Here is a 17,617-nt window from a genome sequence, read left to right as displayed (position 1 = left end):
TTACTTTTGGAGCGCTTGCGCTTCGTGAGACATCGGCAGCCAGCCGAGTTCACCCGAGCGTTCGACGATCCCACTCCGCTCCCCTACCGCACCGCCACAACCTGCCGTTACACGTTAGTGACGTTACACTGTATCGCGCTACGTCGCGCTACGTCGCGTCGCACCGTACCGTGCCGTGTGTGTTGCGTACCTACTTTCGTTCGTAATCTTATGTTACGCACACAAAAACAACACTGCCCCTAACAATACGACCAACAGACGACGCACGACTATGCCTTTATTTTGATACGCGCGTGTCAATCGTTACCCTTGAATCAATGAAACGTACATTTCCACGAATTATTATTCTTTCTGGTTCGTTCGCTCCTATTTGCCAAGTTCACGTGCACTGAAAAAAAAATAACGGTTACGATTAATATAATTTAGTCGTAATTTATGTAGCCATTTTCGGTATAAAATATGTACAGGGTGTCTCAAAACTGATGATAAATATTTTAAAGCAGATTCTTTGTAATATTTTTAGAAAAATCTAATACAAAAACGCCGAAACTATGATTGTTTTTAAATGGGATGAGTTTAAAAATGATAAGGCTAGAATCTCACGCTCTCAGCGATGTATCATCAGCGTAAAATTATTTTGTTATTGTCAAAGGCACGAAGTTCGAGGAAACATTTCCACAGTGATCATTTTGCCATCCTTGAGTGTCATTATATATATATATATATATATTTACACGAAAAGAATAGTTTTACTGAAATATCCAAAAGTTTAGTACAAATCTGAAAACAATTTTGTTGGACTGTTGAAATAATTATACAGAATGTTCGAACTGGAAATTGCTAGAAAACTTTGTAGCATTGCTCATTATGCTCGAATTTCCTGCATAATTATATTGATGATCCAACAAAGTTATTTTCAGATCTGTATCAATTTAGCAAACTGACGTTATCTGTCATCATTTTGACGTTAAAATGATATATTAAAGATATTTTGATGTAAACAACGTTAACTTGCTACCCAGGAAATTTTTATTCAGCATAATCATTCTTTCTATATAGAACTATTAATGTAATTATTATTACTAACATTATAGCAGTAATAACTACAAAAATGGAGCTCCATAATTATTTTACACCACAATTTTACAAATATCAGTCACTTTTCTTTTAGTTCGCTATATATTCGTTAAGTATTACGTATTACGTAAATATGACTCAGGGTTGATAAAAAAAACATGTTTTAAACAGTTTAAAATATGTTTTTTTAATGTTCTTAATATATTTTAAATATGTTGTTTTTTATAGTACTGTTTAAAGCATATTTGAAGCATTAAAAACATATTTTAGAAAAAACACAATACGTTGTATTCTTAAAAAAAAAAAATATCCAACCCTGAAATACGTACATATACACATACGAAAAATTCAAACGATGCAACAGTAATTTCACACGGCACACTAGAATTATCGCAATGGTACGACTTCGAGAACCCATTGTTCGAGTGCTTTACTTGCTTCTGTAGTTTAATCATTTATAGTACTCGCACGAAATTTCCGATACGACTCAAACTATCGAACGATGCGAAATAACGTACTTTGAAATATACCATGTTCCAACGGACGCGCGACGCTATGACGCAGTTTCTAATATGCACGACTACGTTTGTTCGGCAATTACGATGAGATATTGATCACGATCATATGGGTTAATTAACACTCGCCGGCGATTATCCGTCGTTCGATTCGACACTCCCAACCATTATTTTCACGCTTACTTTGCTCCGAACGGAAAAAATACGTGGAAAATACGGAAGGAACGAGACTCGTCAGTTCGCGTGTTACTTCGAGGCGCGCGCGCGAAGCACTGTGAACTTAGTGCAAAGTGATTACCAATCAAAATGAAGATAGCGCCGCGTGATACAGAGGCCGATACTTATAGTCGAGTCTTATATTTAAGACTGTTTTAAATACAGTTATAAGCCAATCAAAGCGATGTATTAGCATTTTAAGACATCACTTAAGATCTCAATAAGAACGGACCATGAATATATCGCCCAAAATGCAATCGAAGGTCGATATTTATAATCCCTTCTTATTTTAAAACTTAATCGTCTTAAATAATGTCTTAACATAGCTCTTGGACCGATATTTATCATCAGTTTTTATATTTAAAACGATTTTAAATACAATCTTGAAATGTCTGACGTCATAAAGTAATTTCAGAGCCGTATTAATATTTTAAGATATTACTTTAAACTTAAACAGTCTTAATATTTTTAGTCAGGACTATAGAGCAACGTATCTTTATATAAAGGATACATAAAATATTATCAACCTTCAGTCAAGTACGAAACATTAAAAAGAATAATGAAAATGGAGACGTAGGCTAATATTCATAGTTAAATCTTATATTTAAGATCGTTTTAAGTACAATCTTAAGATGAATCAATCAGAGAGCTGCATTAACATCTTACGACATTACTTAAGATGATCTTAAAGAAACCGACTGAAAATAAGATACCGCCCATAATGTTGGAATACCGAAAATATTCCACGGGAATAATTACTATAATTACGTTTAAAAGAACAAATATAGGATTGAACAAGTGCCAAAGATACTACAAAGCAAAGCGCGAAATGTACGCTACCCGTCAAAATCATGTAAAATATGTATAATTGAATAAACTGAATATTTTTCATACGCGACAGTTGAGTATCCGAAACGGCGCCCGGCGAACAGCGAAGGGGAGCGCGAATAGCGTAGGGAAGCGAGGGGGAGCGCGAACAGCGAAGGGGAGCGCGACTACGTCATCACTTCGGCATTCGCTCGGCGACCTTGGAGGGGGACGGCAGTGGTACGAGTCGCTCCAGGTGTGTCGCATTAATTTACGAAAATTAGATATCTACGAACTTCTGTATCCAAGGTTACCCAAAACTAAGGTACGTAGGGTTAAAATAAGACTATGAATACCGCTTGTGATTCTTGACATCTTAAGACTGTACTTAATTTTGAATATAAGAACCGACTGCGTTCTATTATTCACTGCATTCACTTATAGATTTTAGTACTCGCAGTGAATAATGGAACATAGTTTATTAATTTCGGTCAAAGTCTTATTGCAAATGGTTTGAACTATTTGATTTTTTTTAATCAATCAGCAGAAAGAATTTTATTAAATGTTCGATCAAGGAATGGTTCAAAGCATAATAGTATCACATTAATATATTCTTATGTCTTATCTACAATATGCGGAGTGAACTTGGTGAAAAGTAAGAGTAAGAAATTGACCAATCACAGTCAAATGTGAGAAGAATAATCGATTGGTTAATTTCTTGCTCTTATTTCTTACTAAGCTTACTTCGCATATTGTAGACAGCCGATTATTAGCCCTCGGGCTGAGTATAACGGAAGTGTAGTGTTATGCAGATTACGGCAATTGGTGCAATTAAGTGCAAATTGATTTACGTACTTTCAGTGCTAATAAATAATTTAATTCTTTTTAGATTACAAGATTATCGTGACAAAATAATACATAATTAGAAGAATTAAATTATTATTAACACTGAAAATATGTGAATTAATTTGTAAAAAATGTCATTCTAAAGATAGAACGATACTTTGTGGTACTTCCTAAAAGGAAAGCAGCCTTAATTAACTCTCTGGCGATTATCCATTGCCCGATTTGATATTCCCGACTATCATTTTCGTGCAGACACTGCTTTGAATGGGAAAAGCACGGAGAATATATACGGAACGAACATTTCTCAACTATGCTATTTCAAGCAAAATACTACGAATTAAGCGCAAATAAGCGCAAAATGACAATGCGAATCAAAACGAAAATGATATTTCACGATGAGACATTTAGAGATCCATGGTAGATTTTGAATTATGAATAAACTCGTCCATGCGTGTATAGTTTCTAATTCGGTCGTGTTTCGTATTTGATGGATATCTTGAGAGATTGAAAGATTTTTATATTGAATTAATACAAACTGAATTTATATACATATACGTATTTGTTGATAGAAAGATGTGATTATTTGCACGTGTACAGTTTTACTATTCTTAGCGGAAAGACAAAGCGGAACGCCATGAACACTCGTAATTAACGCTCTGCGAAAATAGCGCACACGCGTATTTTAGGCCAATTATTTATTGCCACACTCACATCCGTTAATTATAATCACTCACGCTATACTCTTTGCTAGCTATAAATTCACGCAACTTTACATTTGATTCAATTTTAATTCAATTTTACGTAATACACCCAAGTGTCTATAAACTGTGTTTTACATATTTCATGTTAGCTGAATAATTACTAACAATATATTGTTTAGTGAATTTTGAATTTTGTTAACCTTATATTTCGTACAAATCAAAGTAATGAAATGACAATTCGATTAATGTAAAATGATGTATTTTAAGAAATTCAGAATTCCAATCGATATCATTTATAACACGAAGCAACTGTATCTGTTCGATGATTATGACGAAAGGTATTAATTGCGATTACACGGGTTCATTAACACTCTTCAGTAATTATCTGTCATTCGATTTGATATTTCTGACCATTATTTTCATGCAGACCCTGTTTTGAACGGGAAAATCTGAAACGAAAATACGCGGCGCTATTTCGAGCGAAATATGAAATAAGCCCAAAACAAAGATAGTAATTTCACTCACAATGATTTAAATTTCGAGGCCATAAAAGATTCTAAATTACGAAAATCATGCGTGTGTGCGTGTATGTCTTCAATTTGATTACATTTTGTATTGCTTAGCGAATTTTATGACTCGCGCAAATTAAAGCAATATAATAACAATTTAGTCAATGCAAAATGATGTATTTTATATTTAAGAAATTCAGTGTTCTAATCGATGCATTTTCTAACGCGAGGTGACTCTCTAATGATTACAATGAAAGGTATTGATCGTGATTATATGCATTAATTACTTCGCCAGCAAATGCCGATTTATTTGATTCGGCACTTCCGACCATCGCTTTTACGCGGACTTTACTTTGAAAAGCATAGGAAAAGCACAGAGCAAATACGGAACGAATTGCGGTGTTGCTTTGAACTGACGCAAAGCACTACGAACTAAAACGCTAAGTAATTACGCGAATCAAAACAAAGATAGTGTTTTACGATAATTTATGGTAAATTTGATCGCACTATACTGGATTAATACGCATTAAATGACGATTTATATAAAATGTCTAAATGTGGAGACACAATATGAGTAATGGTAATGAAATAGTACATAATTTTGTTGAACAATACTATATTTATTGGATATTTAATGGTTTAAAATATTTCTATATTTTTACATTAACTTTACTAATTATATCATAAAAAGAATGATTTTGCTAAAATATCTAAAAGTTTAGATATAGATCTAAAAATAATTTTAGACTATTAAAATAATTGTATCTCGAGTAATAGTTGCTGGAAAATGTCAGAACTTTTCTCAACGTTGCTTATTATACTTGAATTTCCTGTATAATTATTTCGATGGTAAAATTATTTTCAGATTTTTATCTATTTAAATTTAGGTACTTCAGCGATTGTTCTTTCCACTTTTATAGAAATCTAATATTACTCGCAGTACTGAAAGACATTAATTGTTTATTTTAAATATTAAAAGCACTGTTCAGTATACTTTTAAAACTTCAAATAAATAATTAATTACTATCTTTCAGTAATAAATTGGCCAGTATCAGTTTTCTGTAAAGGTGCGTAGCAGTTTTTAATATTACCAATCTGATGCGAATAATCGAATTTGCTATTAGATTTCTGTGAAAGAAAGATGTGAAAAAGGATTCTAAATTACTTAATTATACGTGCGTGTATATGTGCGTGTGACGTCTCGCAATTACGTTTCATGTTGCTTAGTTAATTTTATTGACCACATCTTCCATAAACCAAAGCAATGTTCAAATTGAATTCTACTGATATAAACTAATGTAAGAATCACAGTAATATCAGTCCATCAATCTAATACTGCCATCGATCTAATACATTTTCCTGATTGACTGAGATTGCTGTCATTCTTATATTAGCTGCACAATTCTTATATTACTATACAAAATAGTAGATACAGTGTACAATACGAATTGATGTATTTTAAGGGATGCGTTTAAAAATTCAAGATATAGAGGAGAAGATAATGTTATGGCCCCTGTATAGTGTAGATATAATGGCTCCTCTTAACATCTGCGTTATTAGGTGACAAATTTTAGATTATTTATAAAATTATTTTTCTTCAATATTTTACCATTACATTACAACATTAATATATATACACAATAGCCAGCATTTATTATAATGCATTTTTACTTTCAAGCATTTTGAAACGGTTTAAGTACACTGTAGCATTTAATCATATATACTTTCACATTCTTTTTAAATTTGAGTGTATTTTCATACGAATATTTGAGTGAATTGTTTGTTATTTAACATTTTATTTGACTGTATAAACATATGAATCATGCAAAATTAAACAATAGTTAAATGTGGTCCCCGCAGCGTACTAGTTGCTGACAGCTTTCTTTTTCGAGGTTTTCATGTCAAAATAATTATTCTGTAAATTGATTGTAGCTTTAGTGTAATCTATAATATAATATATAGTTTACATGTATAATACTATAGAATTTTAGTACTGAGCAGTTTATATGTGGAAGAAATCATATATACGTATATATATAATACATTTGCATACATTCTACAATACTTTACTTTTTTATTAACTTTATAACTAAATATTGTTTCTTATAAAACAAATTTTTTGCATTTATTTTTGTAGAAAGCCCCATTATCGCCCTTTTTCTTTGAACTATTACGCAGTGTCTCCATATTTTTATAAATAGTATGTTAAATAATAAATGTTCGTAACTTTGAGTCTAGAATCGATTAAACAATACTTTGACGAATGTTATCGTAAAGTTTTAAATTTAAATGTTGATTATTAACCAACCTAAATAACACATATTAATTTTATATATATGTTTTCTACTTAATTGTAGAATATTAGATATGTTTAGGAAACGTATATAAAACGTATATGAATCAATAAGTGCTACCTGAGTTGTTATTGCATAAATGTTAGTTATTGTATAAAATGTAAATGGTGTCTATCGAATGTTAAACAAGGATAAAATGCATCTAAATGCACTCAGGTGATGTTTCTAAACGCAACCCAGAAATTCAATATTCGAGTCAACACATGACGCAATTTCTACCACGAGACAGTTACGAATATACAGCGAAAGGTATCAATCGCGTTTGCAAACGTTAATTAACGCTCTCCAGCGATTGTTCGTTCAATTCGTCGTTCTCGACACTCATTTTCACGAGCAGGTTTTGTTGCCACTAACAAGAAAATATAGCGATCACAGCGTTAAGTATTTTAAATTAATGTGAGGCGTTGTGAACTTCATGCAAAGTAATCGTACTAGTTGAAATAAAAATAGCGTCACGCGAAGATTGTGTCTTCGGAACACAAATGAAAAAAAAACTAATTACAAAATACACACAAAAAGATTTCAAATATGCTACGTCAGTTTGATATTTCAGATTCGCAATCGCTTGGATGGGCAATCTCGTCGCTTATTTCGAAAGCTCGATCTAATCGTCGACCACGTAAACGCGGTTCGCAACATTATCTGCCCGTTTATCTGCAGCCTCTTGGACTTCGGAGTAAACTAGGTAGGTGCAACTCCAGCAGGTATGTTTCGCGTACGCGCGTCCGGGTGTGACACGCAGTATATCTGCGGCTCGATTAACGTCGTAAGGCTTAAAGATAATCGCGATGATGTATGAAATAGTCCGACGCATATCTGCGTTATTCTGCAATTATGAAACGAAACTGTGCGATCGACCAACCAATCGAATCTTTACGAAACGTGACGTTGAAAAATAAAAAATTTAAATCTAAATAAATCTCTTTCTCCCGAGATTTATTATGCGCGATTTATTCTACGATTTATTTATTTATTTTGTATATTCTGCGGATGTGAAAGGCGAAAGGGAAAAAAGTTGCCTTTGCTTTTGTCCGCTCGCAATAGCGTCGAGGAACAAAAAAATTAAATTAGGTGCAAGCTTCATTTTTTTCGCGATCATTCAGGGATCGTTTTATTTCTACATTTTCTTATGTATTTTTCTTCATGGAAACTGAAAATTATTATAATATATAATGACGCTATACACTCAAAGAAAAATTGGTACATTGAAATAAAGAATAAAGTCTTTATTCACTATTCACATCGTTATAAAATTGCTGTTAGTGTGTGCTTTAATCATTTAAAAACTAATTCAGAATTATTGAGTTCTCTCTTCAACTCTAAATTAATTTTTAAGAATGTTTTCGATATACAACATTAACTAAAGATATTAATCAAATAATCAGCCAAAAAAGCTAATATCAGCCAATATCATAAAAAAAAATTTGATAATGTGATCCGTAAATACAACTTTAAAACAAGCTGCAAAAAAACTAATTTTGCTTATAATGGTTTATGTAGAAAATAATCATATTTTTTGCAATTTTAAATCAATAACTTATAAATTTAAATGAATAAGAATAAAATGAATTTATATAAATTTATATATATATATATATATATATATATATATATATATATATATATGTACGACAAAATTTGATGCTATTTTCTTATTAAATATGTATTACAAAATGCATAATAATCAAAACAAATAAATTAAATAATTTTTAAATCAATGAGAGAATGTGCTCAAATTTTACATGAATATTCTAACATAATGCATGATATTTGCTGAAGAAGACTCAAAAGAGAGTCGAAATGTTTATTATTGAATAAAGAAAACATCACAAAGAGTTAAGTTATCATTCCACATTATTAAGATTACTCACCTCTTCCTGTGCTGGCTCTCTTATTGGCCTTGAATCAGTATTATTTTAAGTAATGAGAGTCCGGTTAAGATATTCAATTTTATTATTCTAACGTAATCTAATAATAGAGCAATCTTTGAAATTTTTATATTTTTAGTATTGTTTTTTAGATGTAATGTGTACATTTTTTAAATCAACACGTTCAATAATTTTCAAAATATTAGGAATTTAATAAAAAGTTTACAGATTGTTCTTACATATGTCGAACAAAATCCGGAGGAGTAAAAATTACAAAATTGTAAGAATTTTAATTTACAAGAATTTATCCGTGACTTTATAAAAAATATATGAATAAATTCTCATTATAAATTAAAATTCTTATACTTCAATAAAACATCTCCAGATTTTGTCCGAATGTATGTAAGAATCTGTAAAATTTTTATTAAATTCTTAATATTTAAAAAATTGGTATTAAACATCCTTAAATGATTGACGAAGTATAATTGATAGCGACTTCGTAATTGAGAATAAGGATTTTATTAACTTCATTTTAATGTAACTTTTATTTCAATTTTTTCTTAAATTTCCTAGATTATAGATAATAATTATTATTATTATTATAATTTTCAGCTTTCACAAAGAAAAATACACATAAAAAATGTAGAAATAAAACAATCCCCGCATAATCATGAAAAAAGTTGTACCTTCCTTTATTAGCTCTATGCGCGTAAAAATAATATTTAACAATCTACCGCATTTGCTTGCAAAAGATTATAAATTCAAGGTAATTGGATTGGGGGCAAATAAAGATCCCTTTTCTTTTTGTTTGTATTATATATACGCGTCATCAATAGGGGAGAAGAGCAACGCCGGATTAAATATTTTATAAGATAGAAGATGCCTCGCTCGGGACCTTAATCGCTGAATTTATCTTTAACTTCTTCTTGAAATTTTGCAAAACTGTGTAAATGCAGCAAAAAGCGGCCAAGTAGTCGCGTTACTTTAAAGCACTTTGCAGAAAGTTAACTCATAATCTAAGCAGAGCCTGTGTATAAGCCGACATTATGCGCGAACGACCGCGCCATTTGAGTATCTCGGAAATGCACGTAAAGAGGCTATCTTTATTCCCTGACCAATTCGCAGTTGAGGAGGGGATGGAGGAAATTGAGGAAATTCGAGGTATCACGATAAGAGTAATCGAAATGGGAGAGTTGCCGATCGTGATCTCGCTATCGAACCAACCGCGTAAGTTACGCGTTGAATCGCGATCGTGCCGACCGAAATTGGCCACCACTGTGTTCCTCGCGGTCATTGTTATCGCGTCGCGTAAAATCTCCGGGAAAGGAGGGCAAAGATACGTCAAGAGGCACAGCGTAGAGTTGCAGGCAGGTATATACTCGGAGCAACGAGAAACGAGCGATAACGGACGCTCATGCTTTCGCAGGCACGCGCGGTTACACGATTGTATTCTACGCGATATACAACAATGAACTGGGATCGATGTTGCTTGTTTGTGTGCATGATATCATTGCTGGTTCGCCGCGAAAGCAATTCCACGGTTACGGCGGCGCACGTGACCGATACGAGCTGCACAGCGTTTCACCGGGATGGCTGGCTGTTGCAACCGATACTGCAACCTGCAACACAACGAAGAAACCTCAGGGATGGTTTACTCTCCGCGCGTAACAGGTAAAAGGAATCACGATCTTTCGATGTCGTCGCGGAACTACCGTCATGCACTACCGCATGTTATTTGCATATGAATGCGCATAGGGATGAATACACGTGCGTCGTTTAAGTATGACCGAAATTACGTTGGCTTAGGTTGTCCATATTTCGATTAGAAAAAGTTAGCTTTACGATATTGTCCTGACAAGAATGGAAGCCCCAGTGTTGAGGAAAAATTTAAGGAAATAATCTAAATATATGAGGTGTTATCGGACACGACGAAGAGAGAAGTTTACGATAAATTCTGCGAGGAGGATCTGAAAGTCGGTGTCTCGACCAGGTGGAAGATCATACAGCCAGATGATATCATGGAGAAATATAAGCTTTTTACCATCGATGTGAAACTAGGTTGAAAAGCTGGTACGAAAATCATTTTCCAGAAGGAAGGTGCTCAATTGCCGAGGAGGGAACTCGCAGATATTGTTTTTATCATCAGGGACAAGTCTCAATCGCTTCAGAAGTGAAGGCAGTGACATTAGATATACGAAGTCTGTTCCAAAAAGTCCCGGCCTTTACATATATCTTTGTTTTTGGGCATCTTCTCTCTCTATTGTGAAAAACAGGCATTCTGTATTTTGGGGGAAACTTTGAGTACCCTCAAGTGGTATGACCCAACAGCTGTTCAGACAACGGTACGCAATTGTGTCGAAAACTCCGAGCATCGTATTTTATAATAACCGAGCAAATCGAGCAGAAAATTTGCATTATATTTTGCCAAAAACTTGACACACATATTCCGAAACAATCGGCATGATCTGTAAAGTAATAACTCTATGCCAATTTCACAACTCATAGGCCCAGTTTCACGTTATGATTAACCCTTTTAACCGAGGTTTAACTTATTTTTTATCTCTTTCCAATTCTAGTATTAGAAGAATACTGGGCCTATGAATAATTCATAAATAAAAGAGTGTGATTTAGATGGTTCAAAAATAACCGTGTCTTAATGGACAATGTTCCTAGCTCCGGCAGGATCTCTAACGTCGAAAACAGCGGAAAAAGTGAAACGTATATGAGCCACAATCAACGAAAATAGTCGTTTAACTGTGCGAGAGTTAGAACAGGACCTTGGAATTTCCAAAAAGTATTGTTTGTCAAAGTTTGAAGCTCTGGGAATAAATCCTACGTTACGATAACGCACTTGTTTATTCATCTTTCCTAATTCAGGATTTTTTGACTAAACATAACATTGTCCAACTTCGCCAATCCTCTGTACAGTCGAAATATAACTGCATGTGATATCTGATTATTTCCTAAGTTGAAAAATCCGTTGAAGAGCAAAAGATTCGACGATGCTAAAGATGAAAAATGAAATGCCACTAGCTGTTTGCTATTACAAAAAATAATTTTTGGGACTGTTTCCGGAAATGAGTGGACCGCTAGAATAAAGTATATTGCTTCAAAAGGAGACTATTTTGAAGGCGACCTTGTTCATATCACTCTGAAGTAGCTCTTTCTTATGATATACAAAAGTCTTATGATAGACAAAAGTCGGATACTTTTGGGACAGACCTCGTACGTGCAAACTGAGTTTGAAGTAAGCTTTGTGCGGTACTATTGTCGAAGAGTTCCTATGCTAATCGGCGAAAAGATACCTTTGAACGAAGAAGATTGTCAAGCTTAACAGTCAACAAGTTCCAAGGACGCGATCTACTTTTTCCGAAAGAACCATCGCGGAAGAACAATCTTCTCATATCGTTTGACATCAAATTCCCTGAAAAACTTTTAACGCAAAGCGCCAAGAATATATTATACTTTACATTATGTAATTGAGGTCGCATTATTGATCGAAAAACGTGAACGCGGAAAAGTGTGGCAAAGACGATGATAATCATAGTGACAATGATGATAATGACTGATTCAAAACGATTAAATATTCCGGAGAATAATAGTCGTATATTCAATTATATTACAATTGTTTTGATTCATTATAAAAATCTTTATATAGAATGAAGAAACAGGATATTTAAGTAAATCATGTAAATTCCTTCTGAGTCTCAAGTAACTCTCTCTCTACTAAAATAGACAAATCGCGTTAAACCGAAACTCTTTAAATATAGATATGTGTCAAAACAAAATCTCTGAGATGAAGTCGCAACTCATGAGATACTCAATTTGTACTCTTTTCGTGACTTCGTATCGATATTCTTGAACAATTTTGACGCGAGCTGAGTTTCGGCGAGAATATTTCAAAATGTTTAGTGAAAGGCAATGAACTAGTTTTGTGAAAAATTTGTTGGAAATTTACCACAGTAATAATTTTTTTTTTTTTGCGTACGGCTGGGATAACAGTGGAAAAAACCAGAATGTGTACACAACGTTCTTTTATTTTTATTAACAAAAATATATAAATATAACGATCAATAAAAACAAAAAAATGTTTGGACAAAAATAAAAAACTTTGTTTATATAATGGATTACAATGAAATTGGATATATAGGCGTTAACAGCGATATTTGATATCGAAATTCTAAAATTTCAGTAACATAATAAGACAATTGACGAAATAAAATGTATTCTTAAAATCTTAAATTAGGAATAAAATATTAAAAAGATGAAAATATTGAAAAGATTAAGAAACGTCACGAAAAAAATTAAAATTATGTTATCCTGTCAAAACATTTTGACAGTTATGAAGCTTGTAAGAATCTTTATTCGCATCGCATGCTCCAACTTTATATTTACAAATTTTGTAACGTTTTTTAATGTAAGAGTCTATTTACAAATTTCTGTTTTATATAAGAAAAGGATTAATATATTTTATATATCAATTCTTTATTTTTTATGTGATATAGATGTAATTGTTTTTCCGAGTAAAGTTTTAATAATAAAAAGGAAGAAATATGTCAAAGCTCTTCGAGATTCTCAAAGAGAAGTGCTTATAAATTTTCCTAAAACTACATGGTCATAGCTTTTATTTACACCATGACATGAAATTGCTATGAGTCCCCCTATCATTAAAGCAGTTGAGAATCTTCTAGAGGTGAAGTTTCGGTATGTGATCAAACGGTCTTGGCAGCGCTCAATTTCTCCATCGTAGAGGAATGTTGCCTATAGAATCGAGTAATCGAGTTGACGACAGTTGTGGACGCGCACGCGTATGTGTAATCGTATTAATGGCCGAAACAGCCAAATTCGTCGTAATAGTGGCTACCGATTGCCCATTGTAAGTTCGCTAATTGAAAGCTACGGTCATTTCTCTAAATCGTCCATTTGAATCGATCATTTATCTCGTTCCAGGAAGTAACGCAATAGTGCGTATTTACCATCTTTATCTCGTACATTCTACGACATATCTATAAAATTGACACATTTAATCTACAAAAGATAATATGACATCTGTAAGATAATTAAATATCTTAAATTTTAATCTCCATTTTTATTTTTTTCTTTGAAAGAAAATGTTAAAATTTTTATAATCTGCATTTGGACGTTCTCTTAATTCATAACTGGGTTCTATAACCCAGGGAATAATTTAAAAAACAATGTTTTTTGTAAAAATTTTTAGTGCGTGTTAATATTTAACATGATTTAAAAGCAATAAATTGAATAATATTTTATTTGTGTTCTTAAAAATCTTTTTAATTCTTCAGAGACGAATGTTGCAAATATGCAAAAAGATTTTCAAAAACACAAATAAAATATTATTTAATTTATTGTTTCTAAATCATGTTAAATATTAACACGCACTAACAATTTTTTCATTTTTATATTAAATTTGAAATAAATTCGGGATCTTTCTTTGTACAGATTAGTTACATTTAAAAACTGAAGATGGGAATGTACGTAACATTAAATACTGAAATATAGTACTTTTACATATCAGAAACACTATATAATATTGACCTAAATTGAGCTAAATTGAGAAAAACTATAATATATTGAATTATATATACACATGTTATAATCAAAATGTTAATTTTATTAAATGTATACACTTATTAGTATATATATATATAATATATATATATAATTCGATATTGTGTATGTATAATATATACATATATACATATATATATTAGGTGTTGGAATTAATTCGTAGCGTTTTACAAGTGATGGGAAGTACTTTCATTAATGTATTTTTTAATGCTCATGTGAAATAAATAACATTCTTTCATTAAAAACGCTACGAATTAATTCCAACACCTAATATATATATATATATATATATATATATATATAATTCGGTATTGTAAAGTAGATTCTTCACTTACAAGTTATCTTCCTGCAAAAACAGTAAAATCAAATTTTTTTTAATAACAAGATGATGTCCCTAAAGAATTAATGAAAATAAAAATAAGAAAACTTCTACTTCAGTTTTCATATGTTCTTTTAATAAAAAATATATGTTACGGATTAAACATAATTTTTATAAAATATAAAATATTTCTCTCTCTCTCTCTCTCTCTCTCTCTCTTTCTCAAAATACTTCACATTTTAAGAAAATTATTGCTTACGAAACTTTCGATAGTGTAAGAGTAATATTATGCCTTAGAGATACGATAACAAGTTTCAACTGACGCTGGTGAATAATAATTCTATAACTAGTAGTCATTCGAATTATATGCTTGTATGGATGTACTTTATTTCTTACACCGTAACATTTAGTACAATATGTCAAGTTCCGTCGCCGGTTAACTTCTGCTTATTCATTGATGGTTATCATGTTATTTTGCGTCTCTTTATTAAAGCTTTTATATCTTAATAGCATAAATACAGAAATGATCGACCTTCATTTATCTCTACATATTAAAGAATTCATGTATTTCTTTACATTGGTAAATATTAGAATATTATTATATTAAAAAAAAATTTTTGAAAAAGGCTTGAAAACTTATTTCTCAATTTTTGTATCTATATAATTAGTTTTTTTAATACAAAAAATATTGCTATAGTAATTGTGAAAGTATTCTTCTACGAGATTGCGAGAGTAACATTGTAAATACCAAAACACAATTTAGCGTAACGAGCTACAACGATAGTAACTGAAGCTGGAAAATGTTGATCCCCTAACTAGCGGCAAACCGTGTTACACGTTTGTATTAATTCGCTTCAATTTAGTAATTCTCTTACGTACCCATATCAGAAACGTCAGATTTTATCTGTTAATTAGTTATCGATAATTATAATAGTTTTTCAAATTTTTTTGAAGTAAAGTATATTAAAAGTTACTTTAAAATATTGATAAAAAAAAATTTTTAATTAAAATTAGAATTGATTATTCCGCAATAAAAATCTTTCTGACTTTTAAACATTCCTTAAGTTATAGTTTTTAATATTTTATTAAAAGAAGATTGATTTGCACATTTATGAATTTAACTATAATCAAAATTCTTCCATTTTTACGTATTTATTATTAAAAGAATTTATATTTACTTTTTGGATATATTTTATATGTATAAAATGCGTGCTGTAGCTTATGATATTATTTCAATGAAATGAAGACCTTCAAATCACGACTTGTTTGTGAAAAAAACCTTTCAATTTACGTGATTCAAATGTCATATCCTAGTTATTACTGTAATCAAACGGATACAGTCCAATCAATGTAGGATTCATGTTGCAATACTTATCTACTACTTTGATCGCGAAGCTCTTTCACGCTGCTTTCAATTTACAAGTCTCCATATAAATAACACCCGTACAATAATTTATTTATTTAGACTATCTTATTTTTATATTAATATTAATCATTTTTATTTCGTTACGTGAAAATTAAATTACATCAACTTTGAGTAATTCTATTATGTTGAAATTACATCTATATGAGTATTTTAAAAATTAAACGTTTTATATATACATGCAAGAATATACCTATATAAAAAAATATAATCTCTTCTTTCTTTCTGCATCTTTAAAAAATATTAATATGTTTACATTAAATATTATAACAAAATATTAATGTAATAAAAAAAATAATTTAATTTATTTTAATTGTTTTATTGTATTGCGATGTAACTATTACAAATAACATTTTTAATTTTTATTTTTCTCCTCAATTGGTTAAAGTCGTAACTTCTTAATCGATAAATATTTTAATCTTACACAATTGTCAAGAATATTTTTTACAATTTTTTGCGAAACACTAAACGTGCGAATCACGTTATATTAGTAAGAGCATCTTTACTTTGAATTCTTATAGTGTGTCCCGAAACAATTTAAAGTTTCATAATTGACAGGAACATGTGCATCGTGTAACTGTATTAGCATTCATTATTGCGCGCGACGAAACTTCGTACAAAAATGGATTTGGCTACTCGGCTTCGTTACGCTAATGGGCTCCTTGTTATCTCTTTAATGCAGTAGGTGTTCTCGGTATCGCAATTAGCATCATCCTATCAACTTATTTATCTTGCTATTTCGAATTTGGGACCGAACCTGATTGCCTGTTTATACTTGCTTGTCCTAGACGAGGGTATATTGTCTGAGGGTTGCTAAACGGATTTCGCCATCGGCAAAAATATGCAAACGAATCTTCGAGATAAAATTGTGCGATAATTCTCTTTCTTTGCGGGAGAAATTCCGCATAATGCCACTACCGAAGCATACCGCGATCAAGGCGGATATTAAATTGAGATAAAGAAAGAACATGTTATTGCAAGAGAACCTTAAAGTTCTTTTTTTTCCATTTTTTATTACATTCATTTCGTAGTTCCGATAATGTTTAAATAATGATTAGTGGATAAAGTGGATAAAGAAAAAAAAAATTCGACATAAAACTTCTAATAATATTATATATCTTCTTTTATCACAATTTAATTCAAGCAAAATCAAATATTGAAGTTACAATCTTTCAAATGTATTTTTATTAAAGCTGACACTTGTTGAAAACTGTCGTGTAATTCCGTAAACATTGTGATTTTTCTTTTTCTCTTTTATATTTAATGCATATCTGTTAAAAAAAATTAAATAGTTAATTTATAGTTAATTTAAATTAAATTAAATTTGATGAAGTCAAATGATTTGATTTTAGTCAAAAATTCAGGTTCAAATCCATTCAAAACATATAGTTTT

At 31.3% G+C, this 17,617-nt stretch overlaps 1 protein-coding gene across 1 annotated transcript in view; it reads left to right on the top strand.

Annotated features, from left to right (window-relative positions):
* The first annotated feature begins 1,407 nt into the window (after nt 1–1,407).
* Nucleotides 1,408–17,617, top strand: part of LOC147910866 (uncharacterized) — a 173,060-nt gene continuing 156,850 nt past the window's right edge. Inside the window, exons 1-2 of the transcript XR_015544880.1 lie at nt 1,408–2,940; nt 7,579–7,710. The gene's annotated coding sequence lies outside the window, so the exon portion shown is untranslated. The remainder of the gene's footprint in view (nt 2,941–7,578; nt 7,711–17,617) is intronic.

The sequence above is a fragment of the Acromyrmex echinatior genome, chromosome 1, assembly GCF_024713525.1.
Source record: "Acromyrmex echinatior isolate Ae372 chromosome 1, ASM2471352v2, whole genome shotgun sequence".
Taxonomy (NCBI): Eukaryota; Metazoa; Arthropoda; class Insecta; order Hymenoptera; family Formicidae; genus Acromyrmex; species Acromyrmex echinatior.
The sequence above is the reverse complement of the archived record's forward strand: the minus strand, read 5'-3'. Positions and strand labels throughout refer to the sequence as shown.